The sequence below is a fragment of the Columba livia genome, chromosome 8 (genome assembly GCF_036013475.1).
Source record: "Columba livia isolate bColLiv1 breed racing homer chromosome 8, bColLiv1.pat.W.v2, whole genome shotgun sequence".
Taxonomy (NCBI): domain Eukaryota; kingdom Metazoa; phylum Chordata; class Aves; order Columbiformes; family Columbidae; genus Columba; species Columba livia.
The window spans coordinates 27000236-27017958 of record NC_088609.1 but is presented as its reverse complement, the minus strand read 5'-3'; the positions used below and the strand labels follow the sequence as shown (position 1 = coordinate 27017958).

Genomic DNA, 17723 nt, shown 5'->3' with positions numbered 1-17723 from the left:
TGTCTCTGTGCATGATACAGGCACCATAGGCACCCAAATTTTGCTTTCTGCTCTGGGAGACAGGCACCAGGAAAGCTTGTATTGGATTTACCCCAAAGTCCTTTGGAGGAGGATAAAACATCAGATGGCTACAATGTCTGCAGCAACTCAGATTCACTTCTGAAATATTTCAGACTGTTTCTGGTTCAAGGGACTACTTCCATGAGGTAAGGAGCAGTACACACAATGCCATCTAATTCAACTAATTTTGATCTTAGTAGCTATAGCAACTCATGCCATGAAACAGCTGTTCTTCTTCCCACCCTGTCCTGTGCTACACACACACCATCATCAGTGAATATGTGCAGTATTTTGCATGTCTGCTTCAACCTCCATCTGAAAAAGCTTCACAAACACTAATTTGTTCAACATCTCACACTCATAAAATTGAAGAGAAGGTCCCACAGCTTGTAAAAAACTGCAAAATAGCATTTAAGGGGAAAGTGGTGAATGAAGAGTATTAGTGTAGTGTCCACAGAAACAGTCTCCATTTTATCTGACCTCTTCCCAGTCATGAAAATGAGACTTTTTATTGTCAGCAAATAAACATATCTGTGCCATTGATCAGCATCCCAAAATAACACGCAAAACCCCAAACTTTGAAGGGTTATCAGATAAAAAGAAGCAGGAGTGTTGTTATAATTTTAAACGTGTGGGAACTGAGACACCAAAGAGTTAAGTGTGTTTTCAGTGAAGTACATTCCATAATGGAGGGCTGTAATTTGTTTTCTTTGCTCCAATTTCAGATCATTAGGATATTATATTTCAATAGAAATATGTCCCTGACTCCCTCACGAGCTTACTGTTCATTTTGCACTCCTGTGGAGCAGTGCAGACTTAGGAGCTACCAAGAGTGACACTGCATGCAGGTACAAATCTCCTTCCATGAGAAAGTTGCCTGCAGCACCATTTATTGACTGCAGAAAGGATTATATACATGCCAGAAGAAAAGAATGAAAGCTTTCAGCTGGTGCCACTATCAACCACACAGTGAAATATTTAGGAAAAGAAAATTCTAGAATCATGTTTAACCACAGTACAGCCCTTTCAACCTGAGGCCCACAAAGTAACACTGTCAGAAAAGCAACGTAATGTAATGATTTTATCCTCCCCTTAGCTGGTCTTGTGACTAGCTTGCAGAGCAATTAAACTACAGTTATCCGTGGTGAATGCAGCTGGTACTCCAGTTTTTAAGCATCCTCAGCTGCAAATAGTTTCAAACGATGCCTCTCCCAAGAGAGGTGCTTCATGTCACACCACTGGAGCATGGTCTGACCTAGGATGGGTTTACTGCTCAAAGACACTTAAATCAAAATCCTTTCATTTTTGTGTCAGCATGAACTCAGAAGAAGCCTAAGGAAACAATTGTGTGTGTGATTCTATATCACCCCTCAGTCTGACAAGTGCTGGTGTTCCTACATGCAACTTAAACTTCACCTGCACAAGTACCTTTACTTGTTAGAAAAAGTAAATGTCAAGATAGATTACCAGCTGAAAGGAAACTATTTTGCAAAGATGCAATATTCAATTTAATATCTTAAAAATGAAATAGTTACTGTTTAAAATAAATTTTAAGGGCAACAATATGGAGGGGAACTGTATCTCAGCCCTGCCAGGACAAGCTGTCTCTGCAGAGAGCTGGCATGCCTCCTGCACACTGCGCCTGCAACAGAAAAGCAAAGACAAAACTAAAAAATAAGAAAATATTGTAAAAATATTATAAAATTTAAATATTTGAAGAGAATAAGAAAATCTTGGTAGTGCAGTCTGTTTTCTCCTTAGTTCTTGATCTGAAACCTGCACAAATAAACAGCTCGTGCACTTGTACACAGTTTAAACATGACAAATACAGCTAGCATAATAGCTCTCTGTCCAGAACAGGAAAGGCAACGATGAGTAACTGGTTCTTACTGGTCTCTAGAGTAATAGTTTAAGAAAGATTTTCTGTTATTGGAAGAAATAAAGTGAGCTGCTTTAAAAATGGATTAAGGCCAACAAATGGATCTTTTAAAATGTCCTTAAGTGAAATGAGTTTTGTAAAATTGTTATCAGGGGCTGTATTCCAACAAACACCTGAATGTCCCACTCTGTAAACTTGGGTTATTTCTTTGAACATTCATAGAAACAAGATCTTATGTTGTCTGCTGTGGGCACAGTAAAAATTGTGTTAGGCAACTCTTCAGTCCCTGTCTAGGCTGTGACGTGCTACTAGGGCACCTAGATTATTATTATATCAGGTCCCTTTAAAATGAAAACTGGTATTCTACACTGTACACTTGGATTTAGAAGTGAAAGAGTGCCCTTTTGAAATGAAGCCAAAATAACCAAATGAAGCTTTTTAAACAGCTGGGGTGGAAAGGAAGACACAGGGAAAAACAAACAAACAAACAAACCCCAACAACACAACAACACAAAAAACCCACCAACCAACAAACCCACAACACAACCCACCTTTTTTCAAATAAATAGTATCAGAAAGCATGGTGGAAAAGGTTTGTTGCCGTACTAAAATCAACTGATAAAAGTTGCAAAAGAAAAAATATGAGCCACGGAGAAGATTTGTTTTAGGTTCAATCATAAACTATACTGACACTTTTGTCTCCACATCTGCATAGATGACAGTCACCTTTCCCTTCTGACTGAAGTACACTTGCTGGATTTTGAAAGGCAGTTACAAAATGAGGTTACAGATCCCTTGGCTAGGATAAAGCAATCCTGATTTTAATTTCAGACATCCACTATTTTGTGTGTGCATGGAATTGCCAATAGCAAGATGAGTGTGTGTGTTTCATAAGAAAAAATAGCACCTATATTTGTCTTTTATACTGTTTATAGGAAAGGGAAAACCTACTTTTGTAGTGCTGCAGTTAGGTGCCAGTATGTAACAATTATCTGATTTAGTGCAAAGTTTTAGAGTAGAGGATTTAAGAAATTACTACCTGCAGTTGTCATTTTCACCTTTTGCTGGAGGTGACTGCCTCTGGAATATCAACTAGAGCTGCTAAGAGGGAACATCTGTTCCTCCTGGCAACGCCATTAGGAGAGTTGTCTCCTGGAAAGGAGAAAAAAACACAGTATGGCTGCACGGCACAGAGAGGTTGTGGTGCAGAGAGCTTGCACAGGAGAATGCCTGAAGAAAAGCTGGGAGCAGAGGAGGGTCACACTGTCTATTGCTAGAGCAGGGCTCAGTGCCAGCTCCAACCGGGAATTTAATCATGGAAAGCACCAGCGTGACATAATACACAGACCTGGTGTCTTGGGATGCCAGTGTGTGGAGGCTTTGGGGCAGCGCTGCATCCCCGTGGCTTATCACAGAGGTGAAGGGAAAACCCTTCCCTTTCGGGGAAGCTGCAGAACTATGGTGTGATCCTGGGAACACCTCAGCACCGTGTCCTGAGAGCTGCAGGGTTTTCCCATGGGCTTGCAGAGAGCAGAGATCTTGAGGAGCCACACACTCAGACCTGCAGATGGTGAGAAAGACTGCAATCCATGTCCTGTGATCCTGCAGACAGAGGCAGAATTGGATTCAAATACATATATACATTTAAAAGTGTTGAAAACAGTACAGTCTTTTAAAAGAAACATAACACAAAATGGTCAGAAAAAAATTTGCATTTTTTTCAACATTTTTTTCTTCTGATCTTAAAGTCTCTCTGACACGTAGCTCTGAGTTTACTCCTGAGAGAGGCTGAGAGCTCTGCTGCAGCCTCTGTCAGCTGGGGACCGTGGGACATGGGGCAGGGTGGAGATGGGCCACCAATAGTCTGCCCAACTGGCTTCCCTGGTTGGGCCCCCGGTTTGTTGGGGGCCAGTGTTAGGTCATTCATCTCTTCCTCTTTTTCTGAATGACACCTAAATATCCTGCATGACCAGAATATGAATTTGAAATAACTTTTCTTGAGTCAAAAATACAGGAGTACCAGGGCCTTTGAAGGGAAAGATTGGTGCTATGATTCCTAGCGAGAAGGGGCTCTGAGAGAGGAGGAAAGTCAAATGTCTAAGCAAAGTAAAAGCCACTAATAATTTTAAACCTAATAGCTTATTTTCTTCAGAAGATTGCACCTACCAATACTATTTAAGCTCCCTTCTTCAGGGGTAGTAAGCCAGTCAGAAGATGAAAATACTACAGAATTTCAGTGGAACAACAGTGGCATCCAGTGGCCGGTCAGCAAAATTTAAAGCACTCCTGCCCCAGGGTTTCTCTGGGATACTGTGGCCGGCTCGGGCATCACGTATTCTGTCCTTGATTGCTTTATTTTTGGTGGTGAGAAATAATACTTCTCCTTGAAAATGGGGTGTGTTTGCACCTCAGTGAAAAGAGTAAAATAGATTTTCTAAAGTCTAATAATAAAAAAGTTATTTCTCTGAGGCCCTATTGCAGTTGGCAACTAATTATAGGGAAGGCAAAGTCAGTCTTGGTGCAAACACATTTGATCCAAAGGCCCTGTTCTTGTGACAAATGAGGTCAAACAAAGGGTAATACCTCATGGTAGCTATGTTCTGTTTGGTTCCTCTGATTGTCTAGAGAAAGATCTGTGTGCAGTTTTATAAATCACCAGAAGTAATACTTCAGTTGCTATAAATCCTCAGAAACTTATTTTTACCATGTCACTCAAGTGAGTTGCATCATGTCTCCTTACTGGCCATCATTCATGTGATTAAAATAACATTGCACTGTGTAGCTTTATAGCATTTCTTCCTGTACTGAATGTAAGTTTCAAGAGGAGAATATGGTTTGACATATTTGGTTTCAGAGTCTCACCTTTAAATTGTGGATGGAGAGCTTCTATTCACACCAGGCTGAGCAGATGTTCATTGCCCTTCTTTCTGTTCTGAAAAAGAAAGTGTTTACTCCACCAGACCTCTGAGTAGTTACTTTACATCTATCTTCTGCTATTCCATTTGGAGTTCAGCTAAAGTAATGAACCTAACCCTGACTTGGTAATGACAAAAGTGTCTGCTGCAGTCGCATTTCTGCAGGAAACAAAATGCTGTGAATGAGATGCTGCCATACCTTAGGAAAAAAATACACTTGTTACAAGACTGTAGTGTAATTTTATTGTAATATTTTTTCCTCTCAGATATACTCCCAACAACTTGAAAGTTTAAAGGTTTGTCCAGGGCGCTGGGTTTTAAATTGTTATTCACAGCCATTATATATTTGCACATCAACCAAGGGGCAACTAAACACTTATAAACCTGGATTCAGATCTTGGCAGTGTAGACATTGATACAGCATTCATGATACTCACATGTAATTGTGAATGCTCCATATAGTTTATCTTTCCAATTTCCACCTTAAAAACTAAATACAGTTTTTACTTTTAATCAAAGTAACATCATAACGTATATATTTCAAAGCTTTCCATGTGCCTGTTTAGATATCACTCATGTCTGGTCTAAATATAAGTTAAATATAAGTTCTATAGGGTTTAGCCTGTTACAGGTTTATACATTGCCTTAATGGCAATATTTGTGCTACTTGTCAAATACAGAAATATGAGTTTAAATTATGTGTCATGACATCTGACAGAGAGAAACTGAGTGAACTTCTTTAGGAAGTTCAGAAAAGTCTACTACCCTTTATATGGCTGTTGAGTGACAGAAGGGGCATTGTATGGAAAGGAGAAGAGAACCTTGTTCTGTCGTGGTTAGTAGATGCTTTCTGCGTAATAAAAGATGTCTGCTGTCTCAAATGCTGTGTGCATTTTATGTAGACTTAGGAAATTCCCAATTCTGATCTTGTACAGGTTCACTCTCCCTTTCTTTTGCCCCTCCTTCTCTTCTAACATGTAAGGACCCAACTCAGTCTCCAATAAAGTAAATGTAGACTCCTACTGACTGCAGTGAGAATTGGATTGAATCTCTAAAACAACAATTACATGCCTAATTGCTTTTTACTGCTCACTTAAAAATGCATTCTTTGAAACACTACCAGTATTCGTAAGGGCTGAAAGTTTAATGTGCCAAACTATTTAGGTTATTTGGAGACCTATTTTCTATCAGTGCCTGGGGATTTAAATGAATGCTATAAACCAGTGTTATTTACATTCTGCATTTCTAACAGAAGTGTTTATATTGTATCATTATTCTTCACAGTGATTTTCCTCTAGCTGCCAAAATTTTGCTTCTTCAAAGTCAGTGAGAGAACTGCCATTGACTTCATTCAGGTTGAAACTGGGAGCTAACATAAGGAAAAGTCGATGCAGGTTTCAGATCATTCTGAAGAGACAAGTCTTGCGAAAGACTCTTCCTAGAGATTTGTACTGGCTGTCTCTCCTGAATGTTGCTCTTAACCTGTCCACTCCAGTCCTGAATATCTCCTGAGCATCAAAAGACCACGGGTTAGATTGAAGGTGTCTGTAAATAGAACCTCAAAGGACTGTGCTAATTTGAGAGTGGCTTGGAGAACTTTAACTCTGTTCTGCAAGTGGCAGTCTGCACCAGATCAGCTCTCTATATTACAGTCCTGGCTTTAAGATGAGTATGTACAAAACCCATGCAAAAGCAGGTGTGAAAAGATTCTGCAGAAATTAACTATCAGTGGTCCTTTACTTGGCCTATGAGCTTGAAAAAAGTAGTCACTGAAGGGAAACAGTGCAATCCTCTTCCTATAAAATCCACTTGAAAGCACCAATATCATTAAAATAACCCTGAGTCTTGCAAGCATGGCCTGGAGGAAGACTATAAGATCTGAATTTGGCTGCATGCCTAATGACTTTTACTACAGAAACATTAACTTCCTTCATTACCAGCATCCCCTCTGAATGTGCAAACTCAATCTCTGCCACAGAGCTCCTTCTAAATATAACAGACAAAATTTAGAAAACTTCTTAAGCAAATATAGCAGGAACTCTCTGTATAGGCTTGGAAATAATTCTGATTAATGTTGTTAGGCACCATAAGGAGACAAGTCAGACTTTGGAAAATGAATTAAAATGGTTACAGAATTTTTTCTTTAACTTGAAAAAGGGTTGACAAAGGACATGTTGAAAGTAAATAGCCTCAAAACCCATTTATCTACCCACAAAATAGCTGATCATTAAATAAAATTAAGCATGCTATGAGTATACAAATTAAGGTAGAGAGTACCTACACACTGTTAACTTCAGCTTTATTTCCATCTAAGAGGGCCAGATTTCTCCAGGAATTAAAAGCATACATCTCATTTTGCTATAATGTATTTATATACTTGCTGCTCATATTTAAAAGCATTTCACAATCATATCTTAATATGCTGCAGTAATAAAAAACCACAATTGTTCCTAGTATACAATACTGTTTCTCCAGAGCTGATATTAGAGTAAAATGTTACTCTTCTGCTAACTCAATAAAGGTAAATATTCTAAGAGAAACCTATTAAAATATTCCAAAGTTAAAACTGACATATGAGTACTTTGTTTTCGCAGGACTCTTGGTTGATGTGGAAGGTTTTTCCACAAAACCTAGGCTAGGAAGATGGGTTCTAACTCTTATTTTCTTTGCAGCCCTGCATTTCACCCTGTGAGTACAGCCACAGTTTTTCCCTAAAAGCTTTAACTTTTTTACAGTTTAAATTCTCATGGTCAAGTTTATCTGCATAGCATAATTTTCCTTGCCAGCATTGTTTGATTAGTAACACGTTAGCAAGATGCTTGAGGGAAACATTTTCAGTACAATTAAGAACTCTGTGAAACTAGAGCAAAGCTGAACACAGCAAAATGAAAGGACGTTAATGGGGTCATAATTATATTGAAATTTGTCATATATTGTAATGGCAATGGATAAAGCAAACACTTCTGGACTAATGGAAAATGACAGTCATGACAAAAGAAGTGGTCAGTTGTGTCCATATGCCTGGTTAAAGCAAACAATCCTCAGATCCATTTTCTTAGTGATGTTCTCCCTTTTGCTGGGTCTGGTCAGTGCTGTGGTCAGTAAGCACTATACGAATGGGAGAGTTATATTTAACAAGATAATAAATACAAACATGAACACAACACAGATATAAAATAAAATCAGAGTGTCTTCTACAAGGTCTGATATTATTATTATTATTACTACTACCTGATGTCACCCCAGCAGTTTTTCAGTATAAAGAGTGATGATTCTAGAGCCCATTACCCATCTTTCAGTGAGCTCAGGTCCATTTCCATGGCAACAGGAGTTGCAGCCCTCTGCAAAGTTGTCAGAAGGCTGTGACGTTCAGCTCCTGTGCCAAGCATGGCCGATGGCAATCCAACAGCAGAAATCCACACATTTCAGAACTCATCTCCACTGCAGTGCTCTTAGCTAAATGAAACAGAGAAATAAGTATCCTATTAATGGGCTGTGGGGCTTTTTTTGTTGTTGTACAATTTATCTTTTTAAAGATTTCATAAAATAATTATTTTTAAGAAATGTTTCTAACTAGGAAATTCCAATACCTGCATTTTGGTATAGCACAAGCCTCTACAGTCAGAAACTTCACCTGTTGTACCTGTTGTAGTTTGTTTGGTTGGGGTTTTTTTTTGTTGGTTTTGTTTCAAATTAAGTGCTTCTTCCTTTTTCCTCAGCTCTGACTTGCTCCAGGCCTTTGACAGGGGCTGACAGCCCATGTAACACTGTGCACAGACAGTGCAAGGTGCAGTTGTTTGGCCAGCTTTATACACTGAGGTGTGGTGACTGAGAGCAGTTTGAATAGAGTGAGGATGTGATAGGTCAGATAGTCTAAGAAAGAATTTGTACAATTTAACAAAGTTTGTGTAAGCGGAATAATCAAACCTCTGGAAGATTTGTGGGCACTCAGCTACAGTCCATCCCTCTGAAGGTATCTGCACTCACTGGTTATGGGCTGAAGAGTGGCTGGATGTAGCTGCAGCCCTTGGAGCTGTGGGGGTATGTCCTGTCCCTTCCCCAGCAGATGAACCTGTGCCATAGCTCATGGTTCTGCACATTAACACAAGTGTAAACCCTTCACGGTCTAGGTTAACAGCCAGGCTGTAACATGCGGCACCCAGGGTGAGCTGTATATCCCTTTCAGCCACATGTCCTACAGGGACGTTCATCCAAAGTGCTGGCAAGGGGGTTACCCAGGGGCTGTGGTTTCACCGCTGCAGTAGAACCCCCTCCGGACTGCAGCCATGCACCCCAACAGCACCGCTATTTGCCAAAACATTTCTAGCACACTTGTACCTTCCCCAGCTGCTGTGGCATAACAGTGATTGATGGCATCAAGCAATGCAACGAGCAGTTGATGGTTTCGGCAGCTTTATGCTCCTAGCAGGATCTTCAACTTCCACAAGTGCCAGAAACATAGCACAGCCCACCCCTACTTTGAGCATATTCAATTATAAGGGACTAACTAGAAAAGTACATGGGGAGGGTAGCATAATACTGTTCAGCATATGGATGTTCTGGTTTCCCATGCCCAAATTCTGTCTAGCATACATAGAGTCATTTCCCGCTAACACCAAGAGATGGTGTCTTATGTTACTTCATACTGAAATCTGAAAGTGGATCATGATCATTTCCCACATTATCAAACAAAAACTAGTTGACCAAAGCCAGACAACATCCCCATAACAGCTCTGGCATATGCCAGGAATCTTTCCCTGAAAAGTGATCTTCCCTCACTGCACTGGCTGTCCTCTGATCTAGCAGAAGGTTATTAGCAGGACAATGCAGAGAACATGCCTATTCCAAATTCATGCAGCAAGAAATAACTCATTCTGGGCTTTCAGCTTGGTCCAAACAATGCCAGAGCTGTCCTGCACCTCTTCAGGTGAGAGAGACAAAAACTGATGTTTAAGGGAGGCTGAAACTCAAATCCTAAGGAAGTTGCTCCCAGGCACCCTGCTATCCAAGAGCAGCCCTGGTAGGATTTGGTACAAGGTAGACATCCACCACCTCCAGCAGGCAGCTGTGTGTGATGCCACTGACCCACAAGCACGTTTTGAGGAGTAGGGGGGCATGCTGACTGCCTTTGTGCGATCAGCAGTGCCTCTGTTCCTCCAGTTATTCATGTTCTACCTCTAGAAAAGGATGCTCTGCCACACATCCTGGCTGTAGCACAGAGCCTTGCAGCTCTGCTTTGCAGATTTACTGCTCACCAGACTGCAGCACCACATGGACACCCCTGCTTTTCATGGCAAAAGGAAGTTTCTCTAGGAAATGCCACACTCTCAGGCATTCATATTTTGCTCATGCAGCTTTTCCCATACAGTAAGAGAGAAGCCACATCAACTTGCCAGGGAAATGCCCTTTGGATCAAGGTCTTTGAAGTGGCCTGTTGTGTCCAGTCCCTAATTGCACTAACAGACCTAGTGAACCAAGCCTCCCAGAAGAAGCAGGGAAAGCCAGAGTGAGAATTATTTAAAATTAAACCAAACAAAGTGCTTGGGAATACACTGCTGGGAACAGCTCTGCCTTAGATGTGGCAGCCCATTGGTCCTCTTCTCTCTCTGCGCATTTAAAACTCCAAGAGTGTTTGCATTCCCCCTTGGTGGGCAAACCCAGACCCACCTCACCTGGGGCTGTGGAGAGCAGCCAGGAGGCAGCTCTGCATCACCAGAGCCACAGCTCCCACACTCTCCTGCACTAGCGCCCTCTCCTTCCAGCATGTTTCTTGTGGCAAACTTCAAAAGACAACAGAAAATCTTGAGTGCCTTACATATTTTTCCAGTTACTCCTGCTGTTATTTGTAACTGCAAATATTTACACGTCAGCCAGGATAGTTTATCCTTCGTGCCTTCTTAATGGTAATGTAAGGTTACTTGCACATCTTTAGTCCCACTCACACATAGACCTCAGCCTGCTTCAGGAAAGAGAGTTTAACTGTTAAATCCTTCAAGAAGGACAAGAATTGTAACCTGCAGAGAACACTGCTCAGGACTGGTAGCAGAACCAGAAGCAGAGTTTGGCAGCGGTGGTTGTGAGGACTCAAGCTGTGGCTGCAGGCTGCCTTCCTCCACCTCCTCCTGCTAAACAAGAAGGTTGAAAGATGCATAGCCCTAACCAGGCATCTGCAGTAACATAGGAATGCCCCAGAACATGGCACTGGAAGAAACCTAATATTATTGTGCCTAAATTGATGCGCAAACTATACTCAGAGGCTCCCACATACACACCCTGTCTTTTTGAAACACTCAGTAATGGTGCTTATCCTCCCTAATGAGATAGGTCTAGTGCCCAGATTGATTCTTCCAGCCTTTCCTCAGAGGCCACGTTTTCTACAGCTGCCAGGAGTGTTGCTGTCCTCTGAACACCTTCCAGTTTGTCCAGATAGTTCAATGCAGTGCCCTAGATGTGGCCTCCCACTGTCAAGGAGAGTAAGATGCCTGTCCCCCACAATGCTGGAGCAATAGTCCCATTAACATATCTCAGAATAAGACCTGTGTTTCTCTTCTCTGCTTGCAACAGCCTAGTGATTTGTATCTGGTTTGTGACCCAATATTTTTCACTGGTTTGGATTTGTAATAGCCATTTCTATTTTTGCACTTGATTCTTCTTCCAAATGCAAGACTTTCCTTATATTTTCATTTTTCTCATCTGAACCACATGCCCAAAGCCAGTGGGGTGGCTGAGCGTAAACAGGAATCTGAAGCAGTTGAGGAGTTGTGTGTTTAAGAAGGGAAAGGACTGCATTAAAATATCATAGATTATACGGTGATAAGAACACAAAAAATAGAGCCTGATGGAAAGAAATCAGAAAAGGAAAAAGAAAGCCTATAGTAAAAATGTAAAACATGTTATGGGAAAGAAATGAAGAGAAGGAAATCAATAAAAGAAAAAGGTACAGACAGTGATGCTGGAAGTAACATAGAAAAATTACACAGGAATCTTTGAGAGAACAAAGAAGAGAAACATGAAGCCTTACAGAACGATAACTTTATCCAATTCTAAGCTGTCATCACTCAACTCCAAACTAAATGAATGCTTATATCCCATAAACAGCTCCCGGTGAGGTATGACCAGCCCTAGGCAGTAGAGTGAATCCTAACAGTAAGACGTATTGAATACTTTTCAAATCTGCCTGACAGAGCTGTAAATCATAGCTTGGTATGCAACATTTTAGTTTTTGCAAAAAGAGGGTAGATAGTGTCCTGAAAATGTGCTCTGCCTTGAAAAACCTAAGCTTAGCTCCTCTCAGATTGCTGCAAGTCACCAGAGGACACTGTTCTCTCAGGTCAAAGTTCAGGCAGTCCTTGCTTTTCTTTATTAAAAGAAAAAGTTCGACAGGGCTATTTTCTCTAGAAAACAGCAAAATTACTAAGAGCAAAGGCTCAAAGAAAAGACCTCCATATATACAATAAAATGTAAAGATGTCTCTGTGCAAGTCAGGACTCAGCCAGAAAGAGGGTTAGCAAAGGATTGCTCAGTGAAATGGAAAAAAAAAAAAAAAAAGGAGGCGGTAGACATTTAGAGTCCAACAAGGAAAGGACTAAAGGACCTTCAGCAGTCGGAGGAAAGGAACATTTCTCAAACACACGTGGTTCCATTCCCTCCTGTTTTAGCTTCAGCGTCCTGCTCATAGGACTCAGGCGCTGAGGTGCCACGTTAACTGTACCACAGCATTGCCCCTATGGATTGACAGCAAGACTCACACAGGCCCTTAGCTCAACATATACTGCAGTGATCCCAAATTCAACATTTCCACGCTTACTATCAGTATCCTCAGGATCTCCTGTTCAGTCCGAGCCTCTGCAGTAACTCACAGCAGCTACTGTTTCTCTTTTAAAAACACGTTCACTTGTAAGCACATGTGGTACCTCACAAGCAATGAGGTAGAATGCAAAATCATGTAAGACAGTCCTGGTAAGAGATATTTCTATACAGCTTACAATATTCTATTTGGAAACCGGCCCTTTTATTTTTACTTGCCCCTTCACTAATGTTATAAAAAACTCCCTGCTCCCAGACATTAGCTATTTTGTCTTACTTAAACAAATCTGTTACTTTCAAATACAAAGCTAAAGTTGATTTAGACAGGTGGACTAGCCCATAAACCCCTCTAAAGCTCTGCCCCATGGCCCAGTGACTGGAGGTAGCAGTGCAGCAGAATCCAGGTGGGGCTTGCCTGTTTTGAGCCCACATTTCATGTTCACCCTGCCCCTCCATTACCATCTCCCCAAGGCAGGCATGCCTAACTTACCCCACATTGCAGCTTTACATCCCCTCTGCTAATTCCCGTGGAGAAACAAGCAGCAGGAGAAGGGGGACCCTCAGCATTCATGTCACTCACTAATCTCCTCCAAAACTGGGGTGAGGGGTTGGGGAGGTCCTGAGGTGGCCCCGTTCAGAGGCAAGGGTGTTGCAGGAAAAGGAGAGGTGCCCACATACCAGCCAGACTGTTCCGTCCTGCTGGCCATCAGTGCCGCATTAACCATTGCCAGGGGGATGAAGGCAGCCCAAACCTGCAGCTGCCTGCCCTCACTGAGAGCTTAATCATTTTTAAATTGGGAGAATGAATGCCATGACCTGCAATTATTCATCTTTTGTGTTGTTAGCTACAGCGCCCTGTGCTGTGCCAAATCACAGGGTTTCAGACCGGTTTGGCAGTTGGATCCTTATCAACAGCCCCATCTTCCCACTCCTCTGCCTGCCCTCCCCCTAAACCACCCCATACCCAGCCCCCAGCAAAGGGCTTTGAGGGGCCGGGCAGGATCAGTGCTGCACAGGAAGGCGGCCATGGTGGCTGGGGAGCCCTCAGGATGGCACATAGCCAGTGGGCAACCAACTGCCATGCTGCCGAGGCGCTGGGGCAAGGGTGGGCCCCAGGAGCACCATGTACCATGCAGGGAATGTGCTGTGCCACCCCTCAGAGCGGCTCCCACCAGCTGCCGCCTGGCAGCACTAAGAGTGCTAGCACTGACAGGGAAAACAAACAAACAAACACACACACACAACCACCACCACCACAAAACAATAAACAAACACCACACCATCAATAACATGCTTTACCTGGCAGCAGACTGCAGTTTTTGCCACCAGGAAGAGCCTGGGCTCCAGCACAACCCCCTCCCACCTCTGGTTTTAGCCCTAAAGCATGCATTTCTGCAACACATTATTTACACATCCCCGGTCTTGAGCAGGGAGATGCCTGTGTGACACCAGGAGAAACGCCAGTGCTGCCACTGTCTTCCAGCACTCATAGGACCAGGAGCTGCCGTGGGCCACTGCTCACCTCTCTGCCTCCACTCAGGGCAGACCCAACCCAAGAGCAGCTGATGGCTGTCACAGCATCACCCCTGTCCCTGCTGGGCTGTGCTCAGGAGAATCTGGCCCTTCAGTAATTTTCCAGGCAGGCTGAAGGACTAGTGGGTGCTGAGCCCGTGGGGACAAAGGTGTGAGAGCAGCCAGCACCAGGGATGTGGTACCTGCACCTCCTGCAGTCACACAGCTTGTCTGCATGCAGCGCCATGGAGCCGCAGTGTTGCAGAACTTCTTTGGCTGTTTCCTCATGCCAGGCTGAGGCTGAAAGGCTTCCTGGGGAATACAGTCCATTAGGTGATGCTTATTAATGGGACACCTGGCTCCAAGAAGTCTTCAAAACTACTCAATTAATATAAACAATGCTTCATTTAATTTGGTGTCCCAATTATCACTCATACTTAGCTGCACTATTCACTACAGAATTGTAAGTTTCACTTCTGTGTGATACACAGGACTTGGTTCAGAGCATCTCCTGTTTCGTGCACTATGCTTATAATTTGACTCTTGATTTGCCATGAAGTCATTTGGGTTACACAAAAGATGGTTTTGGCCCGAGCAATTATTTTACCCTGTGTGAAGCAGCCTGGTCATGGGTGCTGTCTCCCGGGGCTGGAGAGCAACCATGCTGAGGCCAGGTTTACACAGAGCGTTGTATATTTGTACATGGGTTATAAACAGTAACGTAACATTGTTTAAACCAGGAATAAGCAAATAATTGTACTTAAAATTATAGATGCATACAACCTCCCTCCTGCAGGAGCAAAAATCCAGAGGTGCTATAAATAGTAACATTCCTAAAACCACACCCAAAGAAAGTTTTACTGTAAGAAAACTTGGCTTATCTTTAGCAGTATCAGGTTTTACTATTTTTTGAAGAAGACTACATAAGAACTTTGACAGCTGCTAGTGTCAGACAGTGGTATTTTTGCTGCCGGAACCATGGTATTTAGCAGATGGAGAAGCAGATAATGTAATAATATAGCATTTACAAATAACATTTCAGAAGTGGTAGTCATGGTCTCTAAATAAAACTGGGCAAAGCAGAGCTGAGTCAGCTTCACTCCTGGATCAAAGAAAGCTCCAGTTGCTTCAACTGTGACAATGTCAAAAATGTTCCTTAAAAAACAAGGGGACAAAAATTTAAACCCCATAATTGGAAAGATGTGTCAGCGCCTGTGGGCTCTCAGGGAGAGCCGTGGTGTGGAGCCTGTGAAGAGCCCCCCTAAGCGGGTGGGCACCCCTGCTGCACACTGGCTGACCAAGACCACCAGGACCTCATCAGTGAGATACCCACCAGCTCTCCTCATCACTTCCAAACACGGCAGGAATTGTAAGGAGCTCCCAGTTGCATTTGGAGAGCAGGCAGTCTCCATCACTGCAACATCTCAGGGAGCCAAAGTCTGTCCTCACAGTGACATCTCCCACTTTAACCTATGCAGAAGAGAGGTACGTAGAAGCCAAATGAGCCGAACACAGCAGTGCCACCCCCACACAGAGAATGTTTTTCCTTTACTGTTCATAAAGATGAGGCATCACAAGAACATTTATTGCCTCCCAGCCAAACGTGGAGACCAAATAAAACATTAGCAAAACCCCACTTTGCTGGGCTGGGTGAGCCACTGGTTGTGTCATCTTTGGCGTGTTGATACAAATACATGCTGGATCCAGCTTGGCTTTTGAAATAATAGCTCACTCAGTCTTCATTGTGGGACTAAATAAATCAACAAACATTCAGGGCAACTCCTGATGGAGCCTGTTGCTATCATTTGTATCAAATCAGCAAACATTGCCCCACAGGAAATTATTGTAGTAAGTCAAAATATTCTGTGTGACTGCTGCAGGAGAGGACGAACTGCTGATACCAAATCCAAGTGTTATCTCATCCCTGGCACCTCTTCTAATCAAGGTTTGGCTTTACTTGCTGAAAGCTTTTTGCACTTCAACTCTGACACTCATGCTGCTGCTGCAAAGGGTGAGAAGGGACAGAGGGCAAGAAAAGTGAACTGTCATCCATCAGACTCCTGTCTGGCAACCCTCAGCCAGTCCTTTGAGCTTAAATATTGAGGTGTCGCCTCTTGTTATTGCTTTAAGCTTTTCCTAACCTCATCTCTGAGCGCTGAATGCCAGTACCTGGCCCTGCTGTCCCTGAACGTGGCAGCTGAGGCTGTGAACACCCACAGCACCACTGGGGTGGCACACTGCCCTTCAGAAAAAAGGGGCTTACAACCACAGCTGTCAGCTGAACAGCCCAATGAGGAGTCAATAGCATCAAGTTTAGTTAATAACAGGAGTAGCCCTTTGAGTTGGGAATGTCCCATGGCCATGACTGTCTGAATACCCTCAGGCTCCCTCATGTCAATCAGTCGGTGATCTCTGGCTCTTTCGAACCACCCCCACCAGACAGAAAGGTCTCAGAATTGACACACAAAAGCAAATCCTCAACCTGATTTGCAATACCTCTGAAATTCAGCCATCACAAAGTGAACAGACCATGCACAAACAAAGAGAGCATGGGACCCTCATTTTCTTTCATTTCTAACTGTGTGTTTACAGAGGGACTCATATCTCTTTGCAAGTCATCCTGCTACCTTTTGGAGAACCACAAGTCATATCCATACTCCTGCAGAGAGAGAGAGAGTCAAAGTTGCTTCACCTCAATAACTCCTTAACCATTTTCCTGGCTATAGAATGGGATAAAGATGGCAGATTCTGGTATTTTCCTGGCACTGACTGGGTGAGATGAGTAGAAGCACAGTAGTGGTGGGATACCAGGGTGCTGTGAAACGGCTGAAAAAAAATGCATCCATGATTTACAAAGCTTGAACCAGAAAACAGTTTTATCCTGATTTCTGAATCAAATGAGGCACGTGCAGCTGTACTGCTTTTCACCTGACTAGTCCATCATAATTTCTGAAATCATCAGTCACTTCCAGTAAAACTTGTCTGAGAGAAATAGATCTAAAGGTACTGCCTCACTAACAGGTTTTGGGAAAATGTAGAGTTGGGTACAAGAGAGTCAGCTCCTACCTCCACAGAAGGAAGGACCGTGGTGCAACCTTGGCCACTGCTGGGAACTGGAGGCACAAGCACTTGCAAAAAAGTCTCCAGCCAGAGCTCACACCATGTTCAGGAGAGGTTCTTCCATCCTCAGGCTTTGTTTTGTTCCTGTGAACCAGCAAAGCTCCTGGTCCCCATGGAGACAGAAACACAGGCTGGAGCTTTGCTGGGAAGGGGTTCAGGAGATGACCCTTCTGCCTGGATCCCCTTGTGCTGGGAAGGAGCTGAATGCAAGTGGCAGTTTCACTCCAGTTCGGAGCAGAAATCAATCAGAAAACAGATTTATTCAGTTCTACTGTTCAGGAAAGTCACCAGCTAACAGTCTAGACTCCCAGCTCACATTTTAATTGCAAAAATCAGTCATAAGCTTACAGTCTACTTTTCTTTTGACAAAGTATTATTCTCCAACATTCTTAACTAATATATGCAAACAACTTCTTTTCTTTTTTTCATTA

The 17723-nt window shown here is 42.8% G+C and overlaps 1 long non-coding RNA gene across 5 annotated transcripts; it reads right to left on the bottom strand.

The window, feature by feature from the left end:
* Nucleotides 1-1542: 1542 nt before the first annotated feature.
* LOC110362405 (uncharacterized) lies at nucleotides 1543-17370 on the bottom strand. Of its 5 annotated transcripts, XR_002419757.2 has the most exons (5): nucleotides 17239-17370; nucleotides 4802-4871; nucleotides 3288-3541; nucleotides 2979-3091; nucleotides 1543-1702 (listed from the first exon to the last, which is right to left on the bottom strand). It is a non-coding gene; the product is annotated as an uncharacterized LOC110362405 (long non-coding RNA). The 5 variants fall into 5 exon arrangements; XR_010474391.1 differs by having other exon boundaries at nucleotides 2979-3541; XR_010474392.1 differs by having other exon boundaries at nucleotides 1543-3091.
* Nucleotides 17371-17723: the final 353 nt, after the last annotated feature.